General features: G+C 39.5%; 1 long non-coding RNA gene across 1 annotated transcript in view; it reads left to right on the forward strand.

Moving 5' to 3' along the window:
- Positions 1-11,997, forward strand: part of LOC145411759 (uncharacterized) — a 52,367-nt gene extending 40,370 nt beyond the window's left edge. The window contains exons 2-3 of the long non-coding RNA XR_013899466.1: positions 10,221-10,306; positions 11,119-11,997. This is a non-coding gene — a long non-coding RNA (uncharacterized LOC145411759). The remainder of the gene's footprint in view (positions 1-10,220; positions 10,307-11,118) is intronic.
- Positions 11,998-12,430: the final 433 nt, after the last annotated feature.

Below are 12,430 nucleotides of genomic sequence, written 5' to 3' on the forward strand. Positions count from 1 at the left end.
AGAGGCCTGGAGGGGTGGTATGGGGTTATAGAGGTGGAAAACAGACACCACAAGACAGAGAGGAAAGGCAGAGAGGGAGTACAGGGGTGTGGAGGGTGGGTAGGGGGATATAACCCTCCCCAGGGGGATGGAAGGGGGGGAAAGGGGGGGGAACCACGGTGGCATGACGGAGGATGGTGGGGGAGGGGGAGGGACGGAGCAGGAGGCAGTCAGAGGCTAGGGAGGGGGAGAGGGAGCAAAGGTATTGGGGTAGAGGAAGGTGGTGAGAGAGTGATGGGGAAATCACCCCTCCCCTCACCATGGGTAGGGGCCAAGATCCTCCCCCCTCCCTACTCAGGACTTGCTTCTTATTGGTTTGCATCGATATACGTCACAATCGGGCCGAAGCCTTGTGTCCACATTTTTTTGTTTTTTTTTATATACAAAGTCTCCTCTACCGATCATATTCGGCATCTAGCGAAATTCTGGAAAAGGATCGATCGATCCTATTAGTTCTTTAGGGGTTAAGAGAAAGTGATGACAAGGACACAATAAGGGTGAATATTTAATATGTTTCTGGGTACACGTACATGAATTGAATAAGTCCAAGTTAAAATTGATCAAATAAACTAGAAAATGTCCACAAACAGGTTAGGCAGATTTCATGTACAGTAACTTGATTCATCTATGCCCTCCCAGCCAAGTGTCAGTTTCTTACACTTTGTAGAATACAATTCTGTTATTTAAAAAAAAAAAAAAAAAAAAAAAAAAAAAAAAAGTTTCCACCAGTGAGGACATGGACTTTTATCTCACTGTCATACAAAATATAGGCACAGTAAAATTTATAGACCTATAGGCTAAGTAGAAAAAGAAAGGAAAAAAAAAGCTTTTGCAATGGTACAAGACAGAGCTGCCTAACCCATAATGCTAAGACTTCCAGCAGTTCTCATTGTATAATCATACTTTATTTAATTGCATCAAATCTGAAAATATTTTCTTAAGTACCGGTACTCATAGTAATCAACACCTAGCCATTAATATTGATACTTTTACTGCACTTTCCATTACAAAACCTTAGCTATCCTAACCTAAATAATACTTATCTAACCTAATATTTTTAGAGTAGCTTACAATCGTTTTGTTTTCATTATTTTCCCATATTTTTTTATGTGAGTCTTTCAGTGTTACCATTAATTTCTGTTGCATATTACTTAACAAACCTGACTGATCTAACGAACCTAACCAAACTTAACCAAACCTGTTGGCAAAGATAGGCCTTTCCTACTAGCATCTGTTATTTTTACTTGATCTAAAAAAAAAAGAAAAATGTGGGGTGGAGGGGGCACTGAAAATATGAAATAAACCTTGACATGTAAACCATGTTTTTTTTTTACTTTTCTTTTTCTTTTTAAATAATATATATCTCACTTCACTGTGTACTCCTTTCATATACTTACGCTGATTTCAACAAGGTTAGGCAGACTTGGCCCTTAGACAATCAACAGAACTGAAGTGTGGTCCTTGGGTAAGATTGAGTTTGACATCACTGATCTAGGCTTATGTTGTACTGTCTTCCATTATTATGGGTTATCTAAGGACAAATTTATTCACTATATGCAAAAATATACTGAACTGATATGACTTGGAATCCAATGCAATTGCCATTTTTAATGTCCTATAATTCTAGAGGGTTTTGTCAGGACAGAACATTGAATAAGTCAGTGTACCAGCACTAGGCTGGTGTTGGAAGCATCCAACCGACATTAGAAAACAAACACAAGAGCGATCAATAGTTCGCCATTGTTTAGTGGTGCAGAGGTGGCGCTAGGTCGAGTAACTTGTCACCCATATTCACCACATAGGACTTACCAGATCTGTGATACATTCAGTGGCTTTTTTTTTTTTTTTTTTTTTTTTTTTTTTTAAATATCAACCCCAGCCTCTGGCTGAGCAGACCTATCAGCTACAGGCAAGCAACTGACTCTGCAGGGTTGTCCCATGCAGTGAAATGATTTTTAATAACAACAGGGGAAGGAAAAACAAATGAATAAAAAAAAATTCTTACACCAGATTACAGGCATCCTCGATTCCTAAAAAATCTGTAACAGTTGGACTTGAACAGGTGTAAGTTGAAGTTTGGAGGGAAACAACTCTGGGGAAGCGAGTTCCAGAGATAATGCAGTTCGGGGAATGAAAGAATTCTGATACGCAAAAGTTCTGCAATATGTCTGGGTGACATTCCAGTCATGTGCGTTGCCAGATGCCCATGTATCATGAGGGAAGGCATGGAGAGGTTGCACAATGGACGCAACTTCGTCTGAGCATTTTCCATAAATGTATCTGTAAAATAATAGAAGGAAGGCAACATTCATTCTTACTGGTAGGGAAGGTAGTTTATTTGTAATAGTAGGGTTATTAATAATTCCAACAGCTTTGTTCAAAATTTTGTCTAGTTGTCTTTGTTTAACCTCTCCACATCCATTCAGCAAGGGTGAGCAATATTCTAGCTGAGAGCACACATAACTCTTATAAACTGTAGCTATCTGCTCATTAGTGAAGAAGTTATGAACTCTGTACGATAATCCGGGTTTCTTTGAGGTAGTTTTAGCTAGTGATCTGACATGAGAGGTCCAGCAGAGGGCATTGTACAGTGAAACACTGAGAACTTCAGTACTTTTGGAGATGGGAATATTAGCAGCACTGAAGGTAATATACGAATCTGGCAATATCTGTGTACAGTAGAAGACCAATTATTCGGTTTCTACGGGACCGGGCCAATGCTGAGTAATCAGATTTGGCGAATAATCAAAAAACCTACCCACTCAGTACCTTATATTGGTGAACACTGTCATCACTACATATATTATTACAAATATATTCGGAGAGAGTAATGTATAGTGTATAATACTGTACAATACTGTAATCAATACAGTACTAACCTGAAAAATATAGAAATTAGTGAACATATACAAGTATAATGACACAGTAGGCCTACAAGTCACAGACAACACTTCCTGGACTGCTGAGATGATACGAAATATTACTCACCCACTCAGTACCTTATATGTATTAGTGAACACTGTCCTCATTACTTATAGTATTACAAATGTGTTTGGAGAAGGTACTGTATACGGTAGTACCCCTTAATACCTGAACTCATAAGTAACGACTTCACTAAATAGCGATTTCTTCATAAAGAAGAGTCAGAAGAATACAGAAAATAAACTGGAGGAATATGAAATGAATTGGTAAGGTCTTTCTACTGAAAGTTAACCCCTTCTCTACCGAAAATGTGTTTTGATGTACCCCCGTACATCACCTGTAAACACCCGTGAGATACCGGAACCGCTACCGTGATATGCTGGTACACCCTCTAATGAATGGCAGCTGATGGGCCTCAGGGTAGCCCGGTAAGGCTGTTTCTGAGGACCTCGTGTTACCAACAGCTCTGTGTTTTGACAACAAAGACTGTGACGAAGTTCTGACGAACTCTGACATCATAAGATACGTCATGACTGAGTTGCGGTGGCACCAGTGGCTTGCTTACTCATCTGTGATGTAACCTCTTTTAGACCAATCATTATTTTATTTATAATTTCTACTACAGATATCATACTATATTTTCTGCTGACATACGGCAAAATTTTACACCCCTTGGCCTGCCTGAGAGAGTCAGTTACCACGCACTTGACCACGAGTGAGGGTGTACAGGATATTTTTCTCTCATGGCGTCTCTGGTGGATTCAGATAGTGACAAGTTTATTCCTCACGAGGATACTTATTTAGGTGTATCAGATGATGATGCAGCAGTGTTTGATGTGTCAGTAGATGACTGTGATCCTGAAAATGATAGTGAGGTTGATGTGAGAGAGGAGGAGGAGGAAATTAGTAGCGAGCTTAGTGACGCTGCACTCTCGGCAAGAAGTGGGTCAAGGTCGCCATCACCATCACGTGTGTCCACATACTTCATGCTCAGCTTACAAGGTAAATAAATAAGCCATCCATCTGTGCAGGACATTTTTTTTCAAGTCAGTTTGTACAGTAGTTACCTGGGTAACAGCACTTCATCATAAGATATGTAAACTTATATACCGTAATGATTTATTTTATAATTTTTTTACTACCAACATTATGCTGGATTTATGTGATCATCAGTATACAAACAAATCACAAAGAGTGAATAGTTTTGACGTGGCGAAAAATATACACTACCCCTCACACTACGGGAGAGGGAGCTATCAGGTCGGTATGGGAGGTAAACGTAGTGTTTACATTGGGGGGAGGGGTCGGTAAAGAAAGGGTTAAATGTACACTTAGCGCTCATTCTTGTTTTGTTTTTTGTTTTTATGTTTTTGTGAAAGAGAGATTGATTCAAACAGTAATGCATTCCATTAACCCCTTAATGACCCCTGGCATTGAACAACCCTTTACAGTACCAGTGTCAGTGATGTCAAGTTAATGCGAGCCAACAGAACAGTTACGGGAAGGGAACAAAGGTCACTGATATGTTTACATGACTTGACGCTACCATCCCAAGCAGTCAGGCGGTCGCTTAATCTCAGATGTTTTTGCCCATGTACCATACTTTTATCAGTTCTTTGGTGAATCATAGTGATTCATAGGATGGGTTTTGGAAGCTAAAAAACATATTGCTAGGTGCACTAGATGATTCTCCTCACATCTTTAAGAAAAATACATTGATATTAGAGCCAGGGGAGCACGCATTGAGGGATTAAGTCGTAAAGCCCTACCTACGATTGTTTTTGGTGCAGTGGAAGAAACTTACTCAACATACTCGAAGATGGATTTCGTTTCCAATTTCCCACCTGTAGTTTAGGTTAGGCCTGGCTAGATTATTAGGTAGAGTTAAACTAGGTTAGGTTAGGTTTAGTTAAACACTTAGGACAGTCCCTTCCACCATTATGCTGATGAATCAAACCAGAGTTGTCACAGCCGAACAGCAAAAAACAATGGGGAATCAGATTTAACTAGAATCTTTTATTTATGGGTAATACATCACAGTAATCAGTGGTTCATATGCAGTGCAATTACTGGTAAATGTCATGTTCATGAAGGTGTCAAGAATTAGCGAATTTCAAGAATTAGCAAGGGGGTTTGGAACGTAACCCTCGCTAATTGGGGGGAGGGAGGTTACTGTACTTTAAGATACTGTACACTGCTGTAATCAATACAGTACTGTACATGAATCTGAAAAATATGAAAATTAGCGAACTTATACAAGTGCAATGACACAGTAGGCCAACAAGTCACAGATAACACTTTCTGGATTGCCAAGATGATTTGGAATATCTTCCGAACAATCAAAGACTTTCAGAAATGGGACTGTTTCTCAAAACTGCTGAAATATAGGATCTTCTGAAGAATCAGTTACCGATTAATTGGGCTTTTACTGTAGCAGTAAATTGTATACGTTTGGTTTTACTAGGATTAAATGAGACAAGGTTATTTTGTCCCCATTTAGAGGTTGTAAATAAGTCTCGATTCATGGCGACAGCTGCACTGAGCTGCAAGTTAGAGATATTAAACACTTTGTGAATGGGCGTTTGAGTGTGAATGGATGGTGAAGTGTTGGGTCATCTGCATATGAATTGATGGGGTTTTGGGTGACAGATAAGAGATCATTAATATAAACTAGGAGTAGGGTTTGCGCCAGAACTGATCCTTGTGGCACACCGTCGTAAATTAAGTGGAAGTTAGAATATACATCATCTACTTTTATTTTTCTGTCACTGAGATAGGAGGGAAAAACAGAAAAACAAAAACATTAGTCCGTAGCATGGGAGTTTGGATAGTAGGGAATGTTGCGACGCTCTGTTGAAAGCTGTAGAAACATCAATGGCTGCTGCATAAGTTTCTCCTTGCTGGTAAGTTGACTGATTGATGGTATGAGTCAGGAGATTGAGTATATCAGTGGTGGATCTTTTGTGGCAAAAACCATATTGTCTATCACTGATTAACTTGTTGGGTTCAGTATGTTCAAGGTGTTCAACTACTGTATGTGCTTATTAATTACAATTTTGAATACTTTACCAAGAGAAGACGTTATAACTATTGGTCTGTAATCTGAGGGGTCAGAGAAACTTCCTTTCTTTGGAATTGGGTGGATATTGGCTGCTTTCCATGAATTAGAGAATGAAGAAGTAAGTCTGCATAGTCTGAATAATTTAGCCAGGATGGAGGCAAGTTCTGAGGAGCACTTTTTCAAAACAGCTGGAGGAATTCCATCTGGGCCTGGAGCTTTGTTGGTTGGTAAAATGTCTAGGATGGATTTTATGTATGTAGTCTGTATTATAAGTGGACCAGTTTCGAGAGAGCCAAGTTCTAGTACAGGGATATTCTGGCTAACATCCTTTAAGATAGAATTTGTAGCATATGTACTGACAAGGATATTCTCTTTACCAAATGGATAATTTTTTATGTTACTGTCTGCAGATTTTAGTGGGGGAATGGGTGATGACTCATTTAAGTTATTATTGAAAGACTTGAGAGTTGACCAGAATATTTTATTGTCATTAGGATTGTTAAGTAGGTTGCATGCTCACTTTTGAAGAAAGTTTAATTTCGCGAGATTTATTACTGCTTTTGCATGGTTTCTAGCAATGTTGGGTGCTCACCATCCACTCACTTGATGTAGTGCTGCTCTCGTGTGTCTGCTCTTTCCTCTCCTCCATCCTTCTTTCCTGCCATCCTCTTCTGTCTTTCTTTCCTTCATTCCTTCCTCACCCTTCCACCTATGGGTGACTTTAGACTCCCTCTTCTGTCTTTCTGTCCTTCATTCTTTCCTCTTCCTTCTGCTTGTGGGTAACTCTACTTTGAGGTTCAAGCCAGATGGTTTCCTGTACACCAGGAAACCATTTACTATGCTGGGTGGTAATGATATAACCAAATTTTGGTACCTGGTGGTTTAGTGGGTTTATAATTACAGCGCTCCAGTCGGACTGAGACGGTGAAGGTTTATATCCAAGGGGTGATTGGGGTTTACTGCTCACGTAATGCCACTCAGGGATGAGTGAGGCTAGTCACTGTCATCTTAAATATCAGGACCAACTTGCCTAGTCCCGGGCTCCTACGCTTCTCTTGGGGCAGCATAGGATTGGATGATGATGATGATGATGTTTAAATTGACAGAGTGATTCAGATGTTTTTTATTTTAAGTAAGAGTTATATGCTAATGACTTCTGGGCCATTGCTGTAGCCCAATTGATTCAAACCATTTTGGAGAGTTTGATTTTTTAGCGACCTGTTAACTCGTATGAATAAATCCATACCAGATAGTATTAAGTCATTAACCCGTACAATCCCGCCGTCGGCATGGTGCCGACAGTAAAAAAAGTCTCACTTAATCCCACCGACGTGATGGTGCCGACAGCAAAATTGGAGCCCTGTAGCATCTCAAAATGCTTCAGTCTAGCTAATTTTTTGCTAAGGAGTACCTTAACTTATTGGCAACACTGTGCCCAAGCACTTGTAGCACTGAGTTTGGTTCTGGGTGGGTGGGTAACATCACTTGGCCACTGTCTGTCATAGCATCAGGATGTCACAAAAAGTGTCTGGGATTGGATGGGTATAAAATTGCAAAAATGCCTGGGATGGTACGGGTTAATGTGGGACTGGGTTGAATTTATATCACTAAAGAAGAAAGACTGCCCTGGAATGTCAGCAAGATAATTTCTTAATCCATTCCAGTTTGTCCCATCAAAGTGCCATCTGGTAACCCTGACAGGTTCAGAATGGGGAGATTTGGGGGAACCCACTAGTGAGGCTATAATGAGATTGTGGTTAGAGAATCCAAATGGTGACAGTACTTCTATCCTGTATTGATCTGGATGATTTGTCAGGAATAGATATCTGGTTGGTTGCTTTACCAACTGTGTAAGATTCAGTGAGTCTGCAAACAGCTTGCTCTCTAGACCGGTATCATCAGTCCTGGCAGAGCTAACCATTCTACATCATGTACGTTAAGATCACCCAGAATGGTATCTTTGGTGCTAAGGATAAGGTTAAGGTTACTCAACTGTGTGAATATAGAGTCAAATACACTGGATTCTGAAGAAGCATTGGGGGAACGATAGATCAAACAAATATATTTGGTAATAATTAGATAATTTAGTTTATGGAGTGAGTAATCAAAATTAGTTGAAATGAGGTTTAAAACAGTGTCAGCCGCAAATTCAGATTTGATATAACAACAGATACCACTTTTGTCACGGAAGTTTGTGAGTCGATGGTAACCAGGAAAACAAAACGGATATTTCGGTAGAGGGAGAGATTTGGGGTTTTGTGAGGAACAGGTCAGGGAATAATGTGGAGATTTGGTTCCTGGATGAATACCACAATTGCATCTCTCCACCCAGTTAACAGGGGCACCATAGCAGGCCCAACTTCACCCTGTAATTTGGTTATATTGTTACCAGTTAGAGTTGTAATGGTTCCTGGGTTATAGGGAAGTATTAGGCTTGTCACTCAGCATAGAACCACTTTATATGGAAAGAAGAGTACTAAAAAGTCTATCTATCTATCTATCTATCTATAGCCCGACGCCCTAATCCCGCAAAGGGTGGCCGCAGACAAAACGCCTCCAAGTCGCTCTGTCACCCACCATTTGACTACCCTCCCCCCAACTAACCCCCCCCTCCCTCATATACCTCTCAACTCCATCCCTTCACCTCATCCTCGGTCTACCTCTCCCTCTCCCTCCCTCCACCTCACCTACATACACCCTCTTAGTCAGTCTTTCATTCTCCATTCTCTTCACATGTCCAAACCACCTCAGTGTATTTCTCCTAATCTTCTCAACCACATCCACATCCACCCCACAGCGTTCCTTCACTTCTTCATTTGTCAACCTGTCCCTCCATGTCACTCCACATGCTCCTCTCAAGTAACTCATTTCCACTGCTCTCACTCTTGACTTGTTCCCCTCTTGCAAGGTCCATGCCTCGCTTCCATACGTCAGGGTAGGGATCACAATACTATCATGCAGTGACTTCTTACCTTCCATACTCACCTCCCTATTTCTCATCACTGCTTTCAGTGTACCAACAACCTTCCTTCCCTGCTGTACCCTTTCACACACTTCATCCCCCAAAGTTCCATCCTTACTCATCACACTACCCAAGTACTTGAATGCACTCACATTCTCCATATCCTCACCATCCAACCTCACTGCACACTCTGTGACTTCATTCCTCTCAAACACCATAACTTTACTTTTGTTTACATTAACTTTCAAATTCCTCCTCCTACACACTGTCCCAAATTCATTCACCAAACCTTGCAACTCCCACTCATCTTCACTCAACAGTACTGTATCATCAGCAAACAGCAACACCGGAAGCTTCCAAATCTCACCCTCATTCATTAGAGCCACCCCCACATCCACTGCCCTACCCTGCACCTCCTTTACAACCCCATCCATGTATATATTAAACAGCCATGGAGACATCACACAACCCTGTTTCAGTCCCACATTGAGATCAAAGAACTCACTCAGCTCACCATCCACTCGCACCGTAGCCCTAGCTCCCTCGTACATACTCTTCACAGCACTCAACAATTTCCCCTCCTCTCCATGTATTCTTAATACCTTCCACATACCTTGCCTATCTATTGTGTCATAAGCTTTCTTCAAGTCCATGAAGGCAGCATACACTTTCCTTCCCTTCTCTAGATACATCTCCACTAAACATCTTAGAACAAATATCTGATCTACACACCCTTTTCCCTTCCTAAATCCCCCTTGTTCTTCTCCAACTAGCTCCTCTATCATATGCCTAACCCTATCAATGAGTATTCTACCATATTATTTTACCAGTCACACTAAGTAGGCAAATACCCCTATGGTTACCTCTAAAAAGTGACAGGAAGAAAATGGAGAGGTAAGATGAGAAGAGGGCAGACACAGAAATAAAATGAGAAAGAGGAAGGGAGAAGTAGGCAGCATTACCATACATCATGAGTAGATTATGGTTGGCACCACATGGTACCTTCAGCCAGTGTTTAAACTGTGTAAGTACAATTGCTTTATGTATCTTTCTTTTAGGTGTACTTAAAATTTACACTTTACTGGTTTCTGTGTTTCTTCGGGAAGTACACATTAATCTGTTGATTCTAGTCCAATGACTTCTGATACTATTACATGGTTCCACTGATGTAATACTAAGTACTTTTCCACTAGATAATTTACTGTTCTGTATGTAATTAAGCGATCCGTGATTCAGGTGTGTGGTGAGAGAGCTACTGGACATGCACTAACTGCAAGTTCATCAGAGGAGCTGATGTGGACTTTGTAGACCCCAGCAAAAAGGTAATGATTATGCCAAGACCCAGATCTTCATGTTGATGTTTCTGGCTTTGCCTGTATAGGCTAAAGTGTTGTATTGTAAGCCATTGTTTTGCATGGCTAATGTATTCTTGTTATACTGTACATTGTGCAGATGGAATCTGCACAAAATGAAGCTAAAGAATACCCCTATTTTTGGTATTGGGGAAAAGCGAAGCAGAAATTTTCCCAAAGTCCCACTTTTGGCTCTGTAAAGTTTTTTTTTTTTTTTTTTTTTTTTTTTTTTTTTAACTGGAATGATACACAGTACACAATGGCTTACTGTCAGACTCTGCCACCATTGGTGTTATCTATGTCTCTGATGCACAATAATGGGATGGCAGGAAATTCTAAATATATTCCAAAAGTAATATAGCAGTTGCTTGATTATTACTCATGGAAGAAATGTCACACTTTAGGATTTAAAGATGTACTGATCACAAATGTCACGTTAAAGTGATATTAACTGTCAAATAACTTAATGTTGTACACAGATTTTTGCAAACCAGCCCTTAACAATACTGAAAAACAGCATTTTTTTCTTTAGCTGTTTTTATAGACATTTCTATATGTCTTTTATTGCTGTGCAAATTGAATAACCATAAAAATGAATATGAATATCTATCTATCTATATACTGTGTATATATATATATATATATATATATATATATATATATATATATATATATATATATATATTGTCACAGAATAATTGAGCTTCATGCAAATTTAGGGTTCACTGGACAGTGTTATTAACTTTATGGAGATGCTGGTCTAATGGCAGCTGTTGTTTCAGGTTCACAATTGACATCAGAGCTGTGAAGCAGTCATAACCAGTGTCATCATCAGGGTGCTGCCTGAGTATCAGATGATCAGTATAAAACAGGACTGTGAGCTCATCTTATTTTGTATTAGCACATCCAACAAGAGGTACCTTGGCCAACTACTTACGTGCTATACTCCATGCAGTGTCCTCTTGAAGATTTTTTTTTTTTTTTTTTCCAACATAGAAGCTGATCTTGGATGAATTACCTCCTGAGGTATCCTTTGCACTGTCTGTTGCTGTTGAGACGATACGTAACAGCTGTTGAAATAAGGAAGACGGTGGCAGTTTCAGTCCAAAATGACAGCTTGACTCAGCAGTGATGGCTTGAATGTTTAAAGTTATGGATCAAAAGCATTCACATGTGTTATTAATTGAGTGTATATTTAAAGGCATAATAGTCTGTGTTGAAATTTCATAATTTTTATGTAATTAAAATTATTATTCAGTAATAGCGATGAATTTTTGACAGTTATTGTTCATTTGTAATGGGAGCATCTTACAACTGAGCATTGGTTTAGTAAAGGTAAGTCATCATATTGGTGGTAGACAGTAAGATTAACACTAAGATAGAGTAACTGAAGTATGGTGGAAATTGAGAGAGGTGGAAGAAATGATATAATGGCAGTGGTAAAGGAAGAATCAAATTAAAGTTTGAGTGTGAGGTGAGTGAAAGAAAAATGGAGGTGATGAAGGAAAAACCAGATCTAAAGGTAGAGTGTGAGGTGAGTGATAAAATACTGGAGCTGGTAAAGGAAGAACCAGATGTAAAGTTAGAGTGTGAGGTGGGTGAAGAAGTGTTCTTAAGTGAGGATGAGATTTGTCAGGACACAGTGTCCCTCTCACCTGAAGTTAAGCAGTTCAAATGTTTAGAGTGTGGTAAAGCATTTCTATTTAAGAAGAAGCTTATCCAACATGCAGTGGTTCATTCAGAAGTGAAGAATTTCAGATGTGATATGTGTGGTACACAGTTCAGTCAGAGAAGTGATCTCACCCAACACTTATTGAGTCATTCAGGAGTGAAGAATTTGAAGTGTGATGAATGTGGTAAAATGTTCAGTCAGAAAAGTAATCTTACAAGACATCTATTAATTCATTCAGGAGTAAAGAATTTCAAGTGTGAGGAATGTGGTAAACTATTTAATCAAAAAGGTAATCTCATCAAACACGCATTAATTCATTCAGCAGTAAAGATTTTCAAGTGTGATGAATGTGGTAAACTGTTTGGTCAGAAAAATTATCTCACCCAACACCTATTAATTCATTCAGGATTGAAGAATTTCAA

This window comes from Coenobita brevimanus, chromosome 11 (genome assembly GCF_032717465.1).
Source record: "Coenobita brevimanus isolate Jiangsu-jjx chromosome 11, ASM3271746v2, whole genome shotgun sequence".
NCBI classification, from domain to species: Eukaryota; Metazoa; Arthropoda; class Malacostraca; order Decapoda; family Coenobitidae; genus Coenobita; species Coenobita brevimanus.